This window comes from Protopterus annectens, chromosome 1.part0, assembly GCF_019279795.1.
Source record: "Protopterus annectens isolate FY-2018-M chromosome 1.part0, PAN1.0, whole genome shotgun sequence".
Classification (NCBI taxonomy): domain Eukaryota; kingdom Metazoa; phylum Chordata; order Ceratodontiformes; family Protopteridae; genus Protopterus; species Protopterus annectens.
This window is the reverse complement of record NC_056725.1, coordinates 950,866,818-950,883,899: the sequence shown is the minus strand read 5'-3', so window position 1 is coordinate 950,883,899 and position 17,082 is coordinate 950,866,818. Positions and strand designations below refer to the sequence as shown.

The window sequence follows — 17,082 nt, the reverse complement described above, 5'->3', positions numbered from 1 at the left end:
CAGCAATGCTGCACCTGTTCATAATTGTGGTTGTGCAGGCTGACATTGTTTACCCTGTGGATGAGCTCGTTCCACAGGGTGGTCCTCTCCTACAGATCCTGGGCCCACACCTGAAGAGGATAGCATGATGGACTATGAGGTACTGGATTATTGCATCATTTTCCTGGGTGTGCATGCAGGCAGATGTTCCCAGGACATTGTACCTGGAAGACATAAACAGGAAAAAAGGTCAGAGGACCTCATACAGTTGTCCACATGCACATCAACAGTGGGTATTACTTACAAAGAATCCAGACTATACTATAACACTGTAAACTATCATGGCTTGTACATCTTCCATTACACTCCTGGCCCTGACCTGTCCAGTTCCCCCAGTGTTGGAAACTTAATGGCATAATCCACTACACACCATTCATTTTTGTGTAGAGGGATGACAGTGGCCATCTTCCATGTGGATAGTGTGTGGATGGTGGCATATGTGTCTTTGACTGTAGTGTGTGGTGGAACTGCCTGTGTTCATGTAGGAGGCAAACTGCGATGTTCTCATGCCCCATGGAGACTTGCTGTTGTTGCCATCAGATGGCATTATGTCCATGCTCACCAGTAATGCGGGCAGGAGTGTGGGTGATGTGCACATCCCCCTGTACTACTGTTGTAGATGGGGTGCCACTGTTCCCACCTGTCCTGTCTGATGCAGGTTGTCTGTATCTATGGCATGTTTGTATGAGGTGTGCTTTACCCCCAATACAGGCTGACTTGTGTTACTGGCTCTGAGACTGCGTACATATGTGTAGATATGGTTGCAATTGGCCTTGGTAGTTTGGATATGTCTGATTTCTAGTCATAGTCAGCCTTACAGGAGGTCACCTGTGAACCTACATGTTTGCTCAGATAGAGGTGCACTTGCTTCCAAGTTGTGGTCTGCACCTATGTGGCCTTGTAAAGCTACTATAGCAGCCCATTATGTGCTTTGTGTCTTGGTGGTGTCCACCAAGGGGGATTACTCTATTGCTGGTGGAGGATGGTTGTATAGGTAAGGTACTGCTGATTCCATATAGCTACAGTGGATATGAAGTGTACACACCCCTGTTACAATGCATGGTACTTGTGTAATTGGAACATGACCCCAAAAAAGCACATGTCAACACAATCCCCACCTGTGAAGTGTCCTATGGCCTGCTCAGTTCAATAAGGAACATAACAACCTGTCCTGTGGAAACATATAGGTTCATAGGTGTGTAGTAGGCAAATGGCCCTGGAGCCTTTACAAGCCTAGCCCATAGGATTACCCTGGCATCATGCCACCCAACCTTAGTTCAAAGTACCTCTGTTGAATATAGCCACTGGAGTGATCCCTGTGATGAATTTTCTATTTCCCATCCACTCATCAAGTTTTCTCTTGACGAGGGCCAGTGAAGTGCTCTGCTTGACATGTATAGGGAAGTCTATTCCATAGCATGGGCAGTCTCTGGGTTTTGAACCTGTCCCTCCAGCATATGAGAAGTAATACTCAGTACAGTAAGTCAGCTGAATGTGTGTGCACACCCTTACACTGGTATGTTGTGTAAACACCTGCTGAGATGATTACAGCATCCATTTGTCTTGGTTTGTACTCTAACATCATATCACATCTTCACTTGGCAATGGTTGGTCACCTTCCATGAAACAGCTTTGTTTCTTTTTCAATAGAATTGTACAGGTTATGGGTCACATTTTAGGTGAGAAAAATTCTGACATAGCCTAGTACCTACCTATGAACCTATGAACCTATCGGCCCAAGGGCCTACGTAAGCCTAGCCAACAAGCAACAAACAAGCAGACATGACTTCCTGTGGTCTCACTGGCATACAGCACACAGACCTGGCATCCTAACAGGGGTGTGTACACTTTGATATCCAGTGCATGTGGGTGTTAATATAGCTGTTAGTGGTAGGCATGGACAGTGGGTCATAACACAGTTGTACATTTCTCTGATTGCTATGTGATAAGCATGCCTACTGTAATACCCATATCAATGTCATGGCAATGCAACAATCAGTAGCAGTGCACATTTTATTTTGTTGTATGCAGTGACAGTGATATTACACACATGTGCAACATGCACATCCTATTTTCTGGACTACTTGCGACCCATGTTATTACTTTTATGTCTTTCAGCTGAACGTACGCATACATACACATGCTCAGGGGATACCTGGTACACATTTGTGTCTATGTCATTATGGCACACTGTATTTACACTCTGGCAGCGCAATCATATGTCTCAAACTGTTATACCAGGACTTCTGGTCATTGGTCCACCTCAATGGGTGAAAAAAACGGGAAGTCAATTTTGATAACATATCAATATAGCTGCCATTGCACAAGTATATGTGTAAGTGACTACAGATATCTGTCACAACTGTGAACTTTGTCCCAAAGAACACTGTACAGCTGAGTGTTATTTCAATATATCACATGCAGTTTAACACACACATCTGCAACAGTGCTTTACTATGCTCATGCCCAATATAGTTATCCTATATTTACAATACAAACATGTATAATACTCATGTTCACAGGTAACATATGGATATGGGCAACATCCCATAACTGGCCTAGCAGTGGCACATACGCGACTGTTTGACAGATACTCTAGTGGTTGCCATATGTGAGCTGTCCTTTCCCAGGGTGTGTCAGGCCCCTTAGCTGTGACCCAACCTATCCACCTCTTAGAGCATCACATGTGGACAAAGCCTAATAATAGGGGGGTATATAAAAACAGATCATAGATATGCCTATTACAAACCTATAAAGTTTGTGCATGATACATTTCACATTACCATGACTGTTCTGAAGGCGGTGGGGTCTGAAAATCATATGTCTGTCATGACTTCATTACTTTCACCTTCAGCTATTTGCCAGACCAATATAGATGCTTGGAGGAACATTACAAACTCTATGATGGGTAAATCTTGACATTCTGTGCAGATCTGCACAGTTGACAGGTATGGCCCACTGCAGACAGAGCCAGATGCTATATCCATAGCATTTGTTCAGCAGGACATCATTACAGCAAGTATTGATGACACATATACAGCTTTCTTAATCATCTATCCTATTATTACAGACCAAGTACTACATTCAATTACATGCTTGCATACTTGACATACCTGGTTTATCTTCAGGTTCCTTCTGTGTACAGGATGTCTTCTTGTTTCATATTTCAAGGTTTTGTTTATGATTTTTTGGTGTGTGTGTGTGTGTGTGTGTGTGTGTGTGTGTGTGTGTGTGTGTGTGTGTGTGTGTGTGTGTGTGCTCGTGTCTCTCTCTCTCTCTCTCTCTCTCTCTCTCCACTACTGGGATGGAGATTGTTTGAGTAGATTGAAACATGGCTTTTGTAGGTGATGCTCATGTTCAGGTGATGGCCTCTGCACCAGTTGCTGTTCCCCACTTGCAAACTGCATGCAGGCGGCTTTGTAGGTCTTCCAGCCAACAATGTCATAACAATCCACTACTATAGATAACTACATCATGTGGGCATTCTCCCTTTACCTTTCCTGTATGGAAGTCATCCTTCCTGTGTGTGGGCAGCAGTGTTACAGACAGCAGGTAGCAATACGTTTTACAACAGGAATTGTGAACACAGGCCAACTACATGTTTGTATAAGGTTCCAGACCTAGGGACAGTGTGTGAGTATTGCTGTTAAATGCATTGAATACTGCTAGTTTTACAGGGTTTGTGTGTACATGCTAGTTTTGCTCTCAACTGTAGGCCTATCCACATGATGACCAGAGGATTGGCTGTTATGTTTTGTCTGTTCCCCACACAGGTCTCGGTCCTGACATAGTGGCATTCTCTCCATTGATTGCAATCAGTACATGGCAACATCCATTTGTGTTTCTGGCTTCATATTCCTGAGTAAGGGTATGTTGCAACCAATCCTGTAACACCAGCAACTTTCACAGTGTATAACAGCAATATTTCAAATATGGCCCTGTGTTTCAGCCTCTGTCCTCCACCTATATACCAGGCTTTGTCCAGATGTCATGCAGTAAGAGGTTGATAGGTATGGTCTATCATTATTTAGTGCTGACATTCCTGCTATCATTCCAGTGATGTTGTGGACCCCCACACACGTTGTGGGGTAGGGTCCATATATATGAGGGCTACAGCTGGACAAAACATGTATGACCCTGTACAGTCTGGAGGTCAGTGTATGTAAGAACACTGTTATATGCCCTTGTAAGGCATTTTATGGGGAGGGGTATTAAATGTTTTTAACCTAGGCTGTTACAACATGTGAGGGATATTAGTAATAAGAAACTAAGGTATATGGCTGTACATTTTCATATGTTTCACCATGGGAACAGTGGTGGGCTAGAGCTTACTGTCTTGCATACAGTTCTGTTTGTCAGTGTGATAGTGACATTTTAAGTTAAGCATTGTTATGTAACAGATACATTTACACTGTGACAATTGATACTTTTCTCCCTAGGGGGTTGAGTACAGAGTGTAATTGGAGGCTGTTGAACTACAGCTGTAATTAAATATTGATCGATTCTTATCTTCAAGGCAAGTGTGTTTTTTACTGTTGTACTACTTGAAGGCTTTAGCCTAGACAGCAAAGTATGTTATGTTTTGCAGATTACTGTATCATATGTTTTGTTTGAGAGTTGCATTAATCAGTTATTAAGTATTTCAAACACCTAACTGCTATAAGAAATGGCATAAACAACTGAAATAGTACACAAATAAACATTTATATGTATGCAAACTGTGTTTGGTGTCATGTCCTTTGCATTGTGTGTGGGTATATGTTTCATGCAGTAATTCTCATCTGTAGGAAAGAATCAGGCACTGGCTATTTGAAAAGGTGGCAACTTTAGGAATAATGGTTGTTTGATATGCTCTGCACCCTCTACACATACTCTCTTTATATATATATATATATATATATATATATATATATATATATATATATATATATAAAAAACTATTTATATATGTATGTATGTGTGTATATATATATATATATATATATATATATATATATATATATATATATATATATATGTGTGTGTGTGTGTGTGTGTGTGTGTGTATATGTATATGTGTGTGTGTACATGTATCATTAGAATGTTTAGTGCTTCCACATTGTACATTCCCTATAGTAGACTGACTGTTCTGCATGATATGTTAAAGAAATCATCCCAACATCTTACAGCTGAGATGGCTTAGTGGTAACTTGTTTTGCAGGGTCCTGGGTTTAAGACTTGTGAGTGCTGGTTATTTTGTTGCAAGGCAGAACCGTTCAGCTGTGAAAGAAGGGATAATGGCAATAATTACAAAAGATCCCTATTTTGGGCCCCTTCACCCCCATTTACAATGCCTTTGGTCATATATCTTGCAGTGAGATGTTCAGAGTGTGGCTGTAATGTCCGAATGCACATATACATACATATATATATATATATATATATATATATATACATGTATGTCTACATATATATATATATATATATATATATATATATATATACATGTATGTCTACATATATATATATATATATATATATATATATATATACATGTATGTCTACATATATATATATATATATATATATATATATATATATATATATATATACACACACACACACACACACACACACACACACACACACACACACACACACACACACGAATATAAATACATTTTCATTACAGTTGAATGACTGTGCTGCACAATATGTTTGAGAAAACATCACACATTTCTTCAGCTCAGATGGCTTATGGTCACTTACTGGGTTTGAGACTTGCAAGGGCTGATTATTTTCTTGCTGGGCAGAACAACAGCTGTTGTATACAGAGTAATTAAGGCCCTTTTAAGCAGTTGTAAGCGGGTTTGCATGGGTTTGTGTAGTGGTAAACAATGCTAACTTCCTGTTAAATATGCTTACAGACAGCCTAAAAAGTGTTTAATCTGTGTAGGCATTGCTTAGCACCATGCAAACAGGCTTAATCTCACTTACTACTGCTTAAAAGTGCTTACTCCTGCTTACCCTTGCAATAATTTCTTTAAAAGAAAAGAAAAAAGGGGTGATAGGAAATTGGTGAAAAAAGGGGCACAAAGAGGGAAAGACAAAAGGGAAAGTAGCTAAGGATGTGCAGGACGGGTGTAGGGAAGGTCCGTAGCTGTCCATTTCTTCTACAGCAACAGCTGTGCATATATACTGAATTTGGAGGTATATTTGGACACTCAAACCCCTGAGAGAGAGGGGTGAGGACAACAATAATGTGTTGTGAAGCCAGTTAGACCAGGTTACATGTGTCCATTGGATATGTGTGTGAAATAGACAGCTATGTATGGGGCGAAATTTTTGGGGGGGAACAGATTGCCTTTTTTTTTAAGGTGAGAGTGGGATGTTGGGGAAGGATAGTAGGTATATTTGAGGAGGTAGGTTGGGTAGGAAGACAGACAAGACAGCATACAGGGGTGGTATATGACATGTGGGGGGGGTAAACACCTTGTATGGGGAGTGGTGTTAGGAAATCGGAAGCCCATTAGCCCCCAAATGGAAACAGTGTGACTGAGGCCCCCACCCATGAGCAGTCACCACTGCACCTTCACGGCCCCAAAGGTGGCTGTGCTGGGGGCTGAGCAGGAGGGGCATGCTGACCCTCTGATTGAGCCACGTGGCCCTCATGCTGGTGTATCAGACCTCCAAACTCCCTTTGGAGCTCACTATGCACCAATCCCCGGACATGACTTCGGGTGACAGTATCCTGTCCAAACCCACTCCCAGGGGGGGATGAGCCCCATCCCTTGTGGCTTTTCCAACCAAAGGTGGTGCAGAAACAGCAGAAGAGGAGGTCTCGGGGTGGGTCCCAGATGTGCTGGGGCACGGTGCCATGGACAGATGAGCTGGGAGAGGTGGGTCCGCTGGGATCGGCCTTCCCAAACGTGCTATGGTTTTGCAGTTTTAGAACATATGTGGATTAGTAATAGTCAACACAATCCAGGATTAGTTATAACAGTATGCATAGATATTTCCATTAACCCAAAACACCAGATTTGGAACAGTTGCATAGCAAACAGAACACATGCATATATGGAACCACAGTGGCCATTACAACAACATGCAGGTTACATTGATAGCAACAGGCCATCAATGATATAATTTCAACATGGAACATTACTAGAAACACATTTAAATATTTGTTGAACAATAGGACATATGTCCCAACAGTAGGTTTGGTGTAAACATACCCATTGATTTGTGTGTTTAGATTATTGCTGCAGATATGGTGGGAGGGAGAGAGAGATGCCAAATAACAACTTATATGTCCTTGCAGTACTCACAACTTTAATGATCATTGCTCTAATCATTACTCTACAGGTATTATTACAATATTCTATGGCCTTGGTTTGGGCAGTGGTATGTTTGTACAGAGTTTATACTTCAACTGTCTTATAGCTAAAGTATACTTCTCTTACCTGGTAGACCTGTTTGTTAACACTACCCGACTGTTTCTACACATATTCCCAGATTCCTAGTTGTAATTATGCACATACCTCTCAATCTCTTAATGCACATCTGGATAAAGCTTGATGGCATGGGGGTACAAATAGGGACATATTTTGAATATTGCTCTTATAAACTTTTAGACAGTTGATAGAGTAACAGGATTTGTTTTAATATACATTTTCTGAAGGATTTGAAGTCTGACACTCAAATGTATGTCATTAATTGGTGACTACAATCCTGAGATCATCCCACCAATTTGCTAGGTAAAAAGAGGAACAGGCCAGAAATATGAGCCAAATATCTGGACATTCTGGGAAAATGTGTACATCTGAGAGGTATGATTATGCATACAGCTTGCTACCACTCCCAGAATTCGAATCATGGCTGTGTCTACTAAAAATACAACAATTTCTATTTCATCAGAGTGAGCTATTTAGACACCACTGTCTGTTTCTTCAGTGTTTTCTTTCTAAGTCTCTCTTGGTTGTACAATCTCACCTTGTAATTACAACAATCTTATACAGACATTTCTAGACATATTTTTATGTAGCACCATGTGAGAAACAGTGGCTGACACAACAGTATTATTCTGATTTCAGATGTTGGTAAATGCTACATGTCAGGCCGTACAGTACCAGAGTAAACACTACCAGTCCAGGGTTTAAAACTTTATTGCCAGGCAGTTACAGTTTTCTTATCTGAAATACCTGTGGGGGGAATATTTGTTAACACTACCTGACTGTTTCTACACATATTCCTAAATCCTAGTTAATAATATGCAGATACATTTTAATCTCTTAATGCACACACTCTGGGCAAAGCTTGACAACATGGGAGTACAAATAGGAGCATATTTTGAATATTGGAGAGTTGCTAGAGTAACAGAATGTGTTATAATATACATTTTCTGAAGGATTTGAGGTCTGAAAATCAAATGTATGTCATTATTTAGTGACTACAATTCTGAGATCATCAGTGATTTGCCAGGGAGACAGAGGATCAGGCCAAAAATATGAGCCAATTATCTGGACATTCTGCGAAAATCTGTACAGTTGAGAGGTATGATTATGCATACAGCTTACTACCACTCCCAGGATTCGAACCACGGCTGTGTGTGCTAAAAATACAACAATATGAGTTTCATCAGAGTGAGCTATTTAGAAACTACTGTCTATTCATTCACTGTTTTATGTCTAAGTCTCCCTTGGGTGTACAGTCAGACCTTGTACTTACAATAGTCTTATACAGACATTCCTAGACATGTTTTTTTATGTAGCACAGTGTGGGTAACAGTGGTTAACACATTACTATTCAGTTACTGCAACATTAAATGCCATGCAATACCAGAGTAAACACAACCAGTCCAGGATTTAGAACTTTATTGCCAGGCAGTTACAGTTTTATTGCAATGTCACCTATATAGGACTATTACTGTCATATTGGCTGGTTTATTCAGTACAACCCATATACAGTTTTTATACTGCCAGGTGACTTTCTACTACTTTATATTTATTTGGTATGACTACTACAAGCAGGACTGTTGCTCACCAGCATTGCGATGCAGCCTTTACAACCTTCTAGCATGGGCTTCTTGATTCTCAGCCTGCTCAGCTGCAGCTGTAAAGGGAAAAGAGAAATATTTAGCCATACCTATCCATCACATACACAGGCTGGACTTTGGTCAGCAGCTATTGATATGAATACTTACACACTGCTGCAACATTACCTCTCTACCTTGCTTCTTGGACCCACTCATCCAAGAGCTCCCTCTTCTTCCCCTTCAAGTCGGCATAGTGGTGCCAGGCCTGCTCACCAGTCTGAGGGACACCAGTGGCACTGGTGAGATCACAGGCGAGACAGTCCCAGGCTTCCGCTTTATACTGGGAGCCCTGGTACTGGCCCTGCAGCAGTCTCTCATCATGGTTATTTACCAGGAGTCCTACCATGACCTTTGACTCCTGTATGCCCCAGTGCTGTGCCTGGAAGCACATGCCCTCAGCAACACTTGCTTACTGCCTACAGTGGGAAGCTGCAACCAGTTATGAGCTGTATTCCCGCCTGTGGGGTTTAAATACGGTCAATTTCTGCCCCCTTGTGCCGTGATTGGACGGTTTTAAATATGCTGAGCTAAGCTAAGCTATGGGCAAACCTGCTTAGCTAAGATTGGCAGTGCTTAAAGGGGCAGGTTAAGCACTGCTTACCAATGGGCATATCCACTTAGCTGGGCTACTCATTGCTTAGTAGTTACACCTGGTAAGCAGAGCTGTGCAATGCTTAGCATTGCTTATTTTTTTATTTTATAGACTATCCGCTATATGGGATTGATTCATCATTCATTACATATTATAAATGTGTTTACTGTCCCTGACATCCCCCAATATGCATTCATTATATTTATTCACGTGTGACTATACTGTATGGGGGACTTGTGTTATATGGGGGTTTCACAACTTTATTAAACTGACACCTCACATCTGGACCTACTACAGTACTCTGGTTAACAAATATATGTTAGTTAGTGGCTAATTATAAAAAAAATGTTTATGTACTGCTTCCACATGCAAAATGCAAATTTTTTACAGTGGGGATCAAACCGGAAATGGCTGTTTATAAAGCATACGCTGTAACCATTACATTACTGTAGTACTGCTTATGTTGGATGTCTCTTGCTATTTAACTTCTTGTGCCATTTAAGCTGGACTAAACGGAGCTAAGCAATGGGCACACCCGCGCAGCTGCACTTAAACTTTATTGCATGTTTAAAAAAAAATATTTGTTGTGTTTTTTTATTTGTACCCTTCAGGATATCCCTACTAATGCTGAACCTGTTATTCTATCAATTTTCTTCTTTGTGGGATGATTGTCCCTTTTGGCTTTGTCCACATTCCTTACTCTGACGGGTTGGGAGGTGTGTGTTATGTGCTTATGCTACATCTGTTATTCTATCAACTTTTGGCTTGGTAGGGATGATTGTCCCTTATGGCTTTAACCAGATTTCTTACCCTGACAGGTTTGGGGTGTTACAAGCATTCTCACTCATTTTAAATTGCCAAAAGGCAATTCTGGTGTGCAGGGGGCATGTGTATTGTGAGAGCTCTGCTCTCAGGCTCTCAGGCACACCCTCTGCGCTCGTACATGGAACCGTGTCTGTTTTAGAGCATGGTAGAGTGCCTTCATACATATGCATGGCATGCTGCCGCGATGAACAAGAACGGCCCCTGCCATGCAGGAATAATTTACTCCTGCACAGCTCCTTGCTAAACCTGGGGGAATGTCTTTGCATTATATAGCAAAAGTATTTGAGTTTTAGTTTTACTATCAGACCTACCGTTGAATGGTCTGTGTTTGTTTCACTAAGATCGACTGATCTGATTTTCTTGCAGCCCAATGAATTCTCAAAAGTTTTCTCCAGCTCCGCAATTCAAAATCATAAATTTTCTAACACATCATTACCTGTGGTCCAACTTTCACAGTCATATGTTACCAGTGGGAAGGACAGATCACTGAATAGCTGGATCGTTGTTGACAACATGTTGTTCTTTATAATCTTATCCAGATTTGCATAACTTTCCATCCTAAAAGCAAGCTCCTTTGAGCTTCATGGGTGCAATAGCAATCTGCAGATATCACTGAGTCAAGGAAAATAAAATCGGTCATTACCTCCTCATCTCCCATTTTACCATCTATTTGCATAATTAAAAATACTTAAATATGATTGCAAAATGCACACTAAGATGACCCCCTTATTTTATGCATAATAAAATAAATTGTAGCTATGTTTAATACAATTAGCTTACTTTTTAAGCATAGGAGCTAAATAAACAAAATTGCCCAAGCAGGTAATTTGAGTTATGTTTAATTGAATGTGCCACTCCATCCCCTTATATTCTAATAAACTGTGTTTCATGTTAGTGTGTATGAAAGTGTATCATTGTTTTAGGGAAATCAATACCAGAGGCAAACACAGAAAATAACAGATTTTATGAGAAATGGCAAGCCACCCCAAGATCCACATGGGAGATTGCACCTTCACAACTATTGTATTAGAGTATGTCTGATTATGGTGCAATGGTTATGTGGGGTGAACACAATAACCTTGTATCTCCCAGCCTATAAGTGGCAACAGGAAGGTTCCTGTCAATTATATCCCCTTCTGTTTCAGCTGTTAGTGCTAACTTTCTTATGGCACCATTTTGTCTGAATGTGAATCTTCTAAATGGCTAAAAACTTTGAGATAGACCTGTTAACTACATGATTTTTTAAACTCTTGTTCATCCATTAGTTTAAAATCTGACATAAAGGGGGAGATTGGCAATACAGCAGCTAGAAGTTGTTACCAAAAACTAGAAGAAGAAAAATGGATCCAGGCTCAGTCTTCAGTCAAGTGGTAAGGTTATTTTTTGCTGTGGGAGTTTGTCTTCATGTTGCAGAGTTATCGTAAGCATCCTGCTAAATGTCCATATTTGCCTTATTCAAAGATAAAACAAAACTTTAGAATTTGTGTCATAGCTTTAGCACGACTATTGGAAAGCATTCAGTTTTAAACTACAAGGCATTTAAGAGTTATTTTGTTTAGTTTTAGCATGCCTTTATGAAATATGGGGATATTTTTCTAGTATTATTAGTATTATCTATATTATCATATTACCAGTTATTTTACATTAGGAAGGTTTGTGGTCTACACTCTTGTGGCATTACTGTCTAGACAGATTTTTTTAACTACTAGAGCATCTAGTTTGTGCATAACTGAGCATTGCTTATGAAGTTCCTTGTCTTATTGTCCTATTCAATATTTAAATTTCCCTCGGTCCTCCATAGTAGATCAGTAGCCATGAATATGCACTTCTTCATTCTCTGTGGAAAATCTGGTTGAGATGAGTATTCTGAGGCATTGAAGCACTTGCCTCACGTGCACTGACGACCCACTTATTATTAATAAAACAGATAAAGTATGTGAGAGGTGTAAATGCACTTTAATGCTGGAGGCAAAACCCTCTCATACAACCAAAACTAATCCTATAGAGGTTGTCAGTGACACTTGAGCCACACCTACCGCACTGGGTAAAGACCCTACACATAAAACTACTTATGCTGAGGCATTTACAGGTAACTCTCCTAAAACAGTAAGACCTCCTGCACTCCATGAAAACACCACCCACAGCTACACATAGTAGCACTATATCCAATGTCTCTACTGCTAAGCCCTTAAGGCAAACCAGGGCACAGCCAAATTTCCTGGTCCTTGGTGATTCTACAGTGAGGTTCAGCGATGTTCTCCTCACCAGACTGAGTAAGGACAGAGTCACAGTTAGCTGCCTTTCCAGGGCTTGGATCTGTCAAGTCACACAGACACTCAGGTCATTGAAGCACAGGCATTAGTATGACTCTCTCATAGTCCATGTGGGTGTTAATGACCTGAGATGTACCTCCCTTGTCTATATGAAGTGAGACATGATCAAGCTTACTGATTATGTGTCTCAGGCAGGTATGAGCCTAGCACTGAGCAGCATATACTACCCTCTTCAAGGGTGATGCCACATTACCAACAGAAAATGATTGATTATAACAATTGGCTTAACTTCTGGTGTTAATCCAAGGGGTGTACAACATTTGATGGCCTGGGAAGACACGACAGACCAAACCAAAACACACGCACGAGGGACTAAGTGCATGGTCCAAACCAAAACAGTAAATCCTACCAAAAATGGACCAGCACAATGGTACTACGGCTAAAAAACATTTATTGATGAAAATTATTATAAAGGCAAACCGGTTTCGGCTTTACTAAGCCTTCTTCAGTGCTAAACCATAGATAGTCAACTGTTAAGCAGCCCCTACATCCTGGTATTATATAAAGAAATATTTAAAGGCATATTGCTGATAAATAAATTAATTAAATATATACACATATCATATAACAACACTACTATATTTGTTTATGTTATGAATCATTATAAATGATATTATAGAAAATGACATGTGTACACAAAATTAGATAAATATATCAACATATCAACAATACGCATAAAAGGGCAGGCTGACATGTTATTCCATTTCATTTAGTCCAGGTTTGAAGAAAGCTCCTAACTTGGTAATCCATATAGATTCCATGTTATTAAGTTTGTCATGCCAGCCTGCTTTAAAGTTTCTATGCAATTGAATCTTATCTATGATGACTAATTTGAAATGTGCAGTGGGATGGCTGATGATGTGTTTGTATAAGGCATTAGACAAACAATGGTTTCTGATGGCACTAAGGTGTTCACTGATCCTCAGTTTAAATGGTCTAGACGTCTGACCTACATAAAAAGAGGAACAGGTGCATGTGGCTAGATATACGACCCAACTGAACTACAATTTCCAAAAATATTAATCTGATATATCTGAGATGTATTTTTGCTTGAAAATTCCTTAGTTTTAAGAATATGTTCACAAGCGCTGCAATGGCCACAAGGGAAACATCCCACCAAAGGGTCACCAAACAAAGTGGTTTGAACTGTTGTGGCTGGTGTGTATCTTTTGTAGTGAGTAAAGCGAGATTGTATAGTGCGACCCCTGCGATATGAAAAGGCACATTTGTCTAGTAAAATGTCATTAAGTAGTTCATGAGCCTTTAAAATGTCCCAATGTCTGTTAATAATCTCCCTAAATCTAGATGTATTGTTACCAAATGTGGTTACAAATCTGATCGGCTGGACAGAATTGGATGTGTTATCATTCCTAGAATGTTGGTATTGTAATAAAGTGGAACGCGCCATCCCACTGGTCTGGTCAATAGTTTTGGAAATATGATGTCTAGAATATCCACGACTAACAAGCCTATTGGACAGATCTTGTACGCAAGCTTGATGGTGTTGCTCTGATGAACATATGCGTTTCATGCGTAGAAATTAGGATTTGGGAATATTTTGGATGATGTGGCGTGGGTGAAAACTGGATGCATGTAACAGCGTATTATATTGAGGGAACTTCCTATGTACCCATGTAGCCAGTGTGTGGTCTTCCTGTCTGGAAATTACTACATCCAGAAAAACAATCTCATGATATTGTATGTTGAGAGTAAATTATATGTCCCAAGGGTTGTTGTTAAGATACCTAACAAATTCAGACACTTGAGCCTTATCCCCACGCCACACCATCCAACAATCATCTAGATATCTTCTCCAGATGTCCAAATTATTAATAAACAGATTATGGTGAACATCATATATGTATGATTGTTCAAAAAATCCCATAAATAAGTCAGCATATATGGGGGCAAAAGAAGGCCCCATTGCAGTGCCTCTGATCTGCCAATAGGCTTGCCCATTAAAATAAAAAACATTTTACACAACACATACTCAGTAAGTGTAATAAGAAAATTATTGAAACCAGTGGAATATATTTCTGACTTGTCCAACCAGTATGAGATTGCAGCTATACCAGCATCATGGGGGATACTCGTGTAAAGAGATGAAACATCTAATGTACATAACCACCAATCCGCTTCCAATTGTGAATCCTGAATGATGTTTAAAAATTCAGTAGTGTCTTGTATCCTTGATCTAACATAAGGCAATAATGGTTTTAAATAATATGTCAGGAAAGCAGATAGTGATTCAGTTAAAGACCCTCTCCCAGAGACAATAGGTCTGCCTGGGGGATTGGTAGGATGTTTGTGGATTTTCTGTGGATTGCTCAACAGTTGACTATGTATGGTTTAGCACTGAAGAAGGCTTAGTAAAGCCGAAACCGGTTTGCCTTTATAATTTTCATCAATAAATGTGCTTTAGCCGTAGTACCATTGTGCTGGTCTGTTTTTGGTAGGATTTACTGGGAAGACACTCCCTACAAATCTTCCTCTCTCTGGAGAGTGCAGACATCTGTGTAGTAACAGACATGGTTTAAAGTCACGAAGAGTACCCCAGAAATGCACAGTTATAATGTCTTTTACACCTTTAGACCAGCTACTGTACAGGGAGAATATAAAGGTAGAGTAGTCTTAGTCTATATTAAAACCAACCTCACATCCAGACCATTTAAAGTGTATGACCCACTGGAACTCATACATGTGCAACTCACCATAAACAGAGTCTCATACCATATCCTTGCAACCTATAGGCCCCCCTCCATGTTCCAGGGAACCCATACTACCTATCTCAGTTTACTAGAGTCTCTCACCATTCAACCCAATAAGATATTCATGGGGGATCTCAACTACTCCTCTATAGACTGGGAATACTACACCGCTTCTAATGCACAAGCCCAGCAATTCCTAAACTTTGTTAATACTAACATCCTTGAACAGTTGGTCCATTCTCCTACCAGGGATATAAACATCATTGATCTTATACTCAAAAACATAGGGTACTGATGTTTCGCACCCAATGTAATGTCATCACTCGTCAGATCGGACCATAAGGCAGTATTACTTGAAATAAAAATTAAATCCAGGGATCCAACAAAACCATAAATCTTTAGGAACTATTCCAAGGCTAACCTCTCTCTACTAAGCAACACCTTGGGTAAATTCCAAGCATCCCCAAACCCAGTAAATGCCATAGCATATGCTGAGCTGTTTAAAAAATCTCTGTACAGTAAACCATGCCCATTCTTATTAAGAATAAGTCAAACTCAAAAGACAAACTTTCCTGGAGAAATCACAATATCAATCGGTTATACAACAAAAGGAAAAAATCTTGTTCAAGCATAGCAAGAACAAAGCCATACCTACTAAAAGCCCCCTGACTAATATAAATAAGCAGCTAAGATGGTAAATTAATACATCAAAGGCAAAATTTGAAGAAAAAATTGCTTCTTGAGCAAAAGACAACCACAAAGCTTTTTACAAGTATGTCCATAACCTCAGAGGAAATACACAAAAATGCAGAAAACTTATTGCAAATGTCTCCCACAGGGAAGCAGAGACCATTGCCAACTTTTTGGCTGACAGGTTCACCTCAAATGTTTCCCCCTACTCCACCCCTGATAGTCCAAAGAAAATATTGCATACCACAATCCCCCCAACCATCACTAGGGAACAGGTCATCAATGCACTTTCCAAGGCTAAAAACAGTGCCACAACGGGTCAAGGAACATACAGGGATGTTTAATAAATAGCATGAAACATGACTCCTTTGTTCCACTTGAATCACTTTTCAACTGGAGCCTTGAGTTAGGATTTATGTTCCAGGAATGGAAGATGGCTACAGTTATTTCCCTTGCACAAAGGAGGTCCAACTTCTGACCAAGGTAATTACAGGCCCATAAGTTTAGCAGCCTGATACGTAAGACCATGGAAATAATCATTATGGACTGGATAAATTAGGACATAGGTAACCTGCAAATGCTGGACTCATCACAGTTCAGCTTTGTCAAAGGAAGGTCATGCCTATTAAATCTGGTGGACTTTTCTGAGAGGGTCAACAAAGCATTGGTTGGATGAAGGTAAAAATGTGCACACAGCTTAGCTTGACCAGGCCAAGGGTTTTGATACAATAACCAACTGCGACATTATAGACAAGCTCACTAATTTAGTTATAAAGCCTTTTTTCACCCTCTGCATAGACAAGAGTCAGCTCAGTGGTCAGG

General features: G+C 40.1%; 1 protein-coding gene across 1 annotated transcript in view; it reads right to left on the bottom strand.

Annotated features, from left to right (window-relative positions):
• Window positions 1-17,082, bottom strand: part of LOC122795950 (enoyl-[acyl-carrier-protein] reductase, mitochondrial-like) — a 688,493-nt gene that overhangs the window by 307,828 nt on the left and 363,583 nt on the right. The window lies entirely within an intron of this gene.